A 3496-nucleotide genomic window follows, 5' to 3' on the forward strand; every position below is an offset into this window, starting at 1 on the left:
CATGCTTGGGAGGGTGGAGGGACAGCGCAGGAGGGGAAGACCCTCTATGAGATGGATTGATTTGGTGACTGGGGTAATCGGGATGGGTGTGTCAGAGGTGGTGCGGTTGGTGCAGGATAGAGCAGGGTTTAGAGCTGTTGTGCATAGGGTCGCTATGAGTCGGAAACGACTCGATGGCACATAACAACAACAACAACAACATGAGTCATCTATGACTCAATGGCACTGAACAACAACAAGGGAAAACAATATTTTGCAGGCTGAGGTCACAGTTCCATCATCTCCACTCTCTGTGTAAGCTCATCTTCAATGGCCTTCATGTCTCTCTTGCTTCTTCTCTTTTCACTTGAGCAAGTGAGAGACCCAGCATTAAATCTAAGTAGAATCCCAATATTTTCTTCAAAGGTATTGTCTGCCTTTAAGCTCTTCCAGCTTCTCCGATGCAGCTAGTGACTGATGAGACAAGAAGCATCCATGCCCCGGGCATACAGTTTTCCTCTGATGCTTTAAGTCTACGTATGAACTCCTTGGATTTTGCTTTTAGGAAATTCATGCTCTGAAGATGATGGTAAATTTTAGTCTTTTCCTTAGACAGATGCTGCTCTGCTTTCTTGAGATCCTCTTGTAGACCTGTTTCTAATATTAGTTTTCCAGTTAGAATTTTTCAAGTTTTAATAGTTCAGACTTGATTTCTTCATTTTTTAATTTGATATGAAAAAGATTGTTAGTCAAATCACTCATTGCAGGAATGAAACTAATGAGATATCCTTTGTTTCAAGAACCAGTGCAATGTCAACCAAAGCATCCAGATACCTGGAGCCAGCAATACAGAGCTTGGAAGTGAGGGTCTAGGGGGAGCAGAACTCACACTCGCCACTAGAAAGTCTGGAAGATGCTTAGCTTCTAATTCATACTTACCTGTTTTCTGTTTAAAGTCCTCTATCACCAGGGAGACATCCCTGCCCTGGGTCTTGTAGCATTTAGTAAGGTGATATAGTCTCTTTGGTCTGTGGGATGGGATGATTTCCAAATATTTTTTTTAACTATGCAGTAACCTGCACCTCTTTCTCCAGATGATCTCCTTTCTCCAGCTGTGATGCTTTTCCCTGTAGCATAGGCCATAGCAGCAACCGTTCCACATTCTTTTGGATTACCTTTCTTGGAAATGTGAACAAATATGGATCTCTTCCAGTCAGTTGGCCAGGCATCTGTCAAATTTACTGGCACATACTGATGAGTATGCCCAGGGCTTCATCTTTTAGTTGAAATATGTCAATTGGTATGCTATCAGTTAATGGTATCCTACTGGTAACCCATCATTCAAAAGTGAATAACTAGACTAAGTACATACTATTACATTATTGTTGTTAGGTGCCATTGAGTTCTGTATGAGTCATAGCAAGCCTGTGAACAACAGAGCTGAACCCTGTCCTACCTTAGCCATCCTCATCATCTCCGACACAATTGGGTTGATTGCTACAGTCACTGTGTGTCATTCATCTCATGGAGGGTCTATCTATCGTTCACTGACCCTCTTCTTTTACAAGCATGACATCCTCTTCCAAAGAATAGCTTCTCTTAGTGATGCCAATTGGCAGCAGCATCATAGATGGAGAAGAGATTGAGATTGTTAACAGTTCTAGCATGCTTAGTTCAACAATCAGCACTTTTGGCACCAGCAGTCAGGAAATCAAAGACAATTTGCTTTGAGGAAATGTGCTGTCAGGAACCTCTCTAGAATACTGAGGAGCAACCATGTTGATCTGGAGACGAGGGTGTGCCTGATCTAGGTCATAGTCTTTACAATTACTTGCTATGCATCAGAAAGCTGGACAATGACTAAAGATAATAGAAGAATTGATGACTTTGAGTTGTGGTGCTGGTGAAGAGTATTAAACATGCCATACACTATGAAGAGAACAAATAGGCCTGTCCTGGAGAGGGTGAAACCTGGCTACTCCTGGAGGACAAAGATTCTGAAATTCTGTCTCACCTACTTTGGGCTCATGGGCAGGAGGTACCAGTTCTTGGAGAAGGTGGAGAGACAGTGAAGGAAAGGAAGACCCTAGGTGAGCTGGATTGACTCAGTAACTAAGGTAATGGGAATAGGTCTGTCAGAGACAATAAGATTGGCTCAAGATAGGTCAGGGTTTAGTGCTTTTGTACATAGGGTCACTTATGAGTGGCATGTGACTTGATGGCATTTAACAACAATATTAGTATGACAGTAAAGATTACTAAAGAGGTAACCTTCAACTCCATCTCCAATCATCCTCCTGTAAAACCACTCTGGCACATCTACCTTTCTGCCTTTGTGCTTAGGTGTTTGGTGCTGTCAAGTTGATTCTGACAGAAAAAAAATCACAAGGTTCCACACCATCCTTGGAATCACCGTTATATTCAAGCCTATTGTGTAGTCACTGTGTTAATCCCTCTCACTGAAGATCTTTATTTTACTGACCCCCTACTTTATTATGCATGATGTCTTTTTCCAAGTACTCATGTCCAAATCATATGAGATGAAGCCTCATCATCCTTGCTTCTGAGAGCATTTCAGCTGTACTTCACGTAAGAGATTATGCTTGTTCTTCTACTGGTCCATTATACTCTCGGTATTCTTCATTAACACCATCTTCATGTGCATTCATTCCCCTTCGCTCCTCTTGCTTCACTGGCTAGCTTTTTTATGTTGTTGAATAACAGTCCTCTTCATCTTAGATCCTTTAAAAAGGTCTTTTTGCAGGAGAGATGACAATGCAGGACATTTTTTTCTTTCTCAACTGCTGTTTCCTAGTTGTTATTCGATACCATCAAGTTCAGTATGACTCATAGAGACTCTATAAACCGACTCTATTCTATGTCATCTTCATCATCTCTGACATGCTTGAGACCTTTGCTGCAGTCACAGTGTAAGGACAACTCATTGAAGGTCTTCCTCACGTCCACAAACTCTTCACATTTCAAAGCTTGATGTCCCTTTAGAAAGAAGAGCCCCTCCAAACAACATGTCCAAAATAGATGGGATGAAGCTTTACCATCCTTGCCTCTAATGGGCACTGTGGCTGCACTTTTTTAGGACACATCTGTTTGTTCTTTTGTCAGTTCAAGGGACATTCAATACTCTTTTCCAACACTGTAACTCAAGGTCACTGATTCTTACCCTGTCATCTTTATTCATTGTCCATCTCTCATCTGCAGACCAACTGATTGTAAAGGCCATGACCTAATCCAAGCACACCTCAGTCTTTAACCTGACATCACTGCTTCTCAGTACTTTGGAGAGGTCCCTAATAGCCGATTTTCTCAATGCAGTATGCCTTTTGATTTCTTGTTCGCCAGTACCAAGAGTGTTGATAGTTAATCTAAGCAAGATGAAATCATTGACAATTTCAATATTTTCTCCATCTATCATGATATAGGTGAGGACTTTTGTCTTCTTTGTTCTTTAAATAATTTTTTCCTTTTAATTTTGATTTTAACAAAACTTTACAGAAAA

At 41.1% G+C, this 3496-nt stretch overlaps 1 protein-coding gene and 1 pseudogene across 7 annotated transcripts in view; both read right to left on the minus strand.

Moving 5' to 3' along the window:
* ANKS1B (ankyrin repeat and sterile alpha motif domain containing 1B) overlaps positions 1 to 3496 on the minus strand; it is a 1992519-nt gene that overhangs the window by 665012 nt on the left and 1324011 nt on the right. The window lies entirely within an intron of this gene.
* LOC102862424 lies at positions 267 to 1115 on the minus strand (annotated as a pseudogene).

The sequence above is a fragment of the Elephantulus edwardii genome, unplaced genomic scaffold, assembly GCF_000299155.1.
Source record: "Elephantulus edwardii isolate Elephantulus edwardi_28Jun2011 unplaced genomic scaffold, EleEdw1.0 scaffold00068, whole genome shotgun sequence".
Classification (NCBI taxonomy): Eukaryota; Metazoa; Chordata; class Mammalia; order Macroscelidea; family Macroscelididae; genus Elephantulus; species Elephantulus edwardii.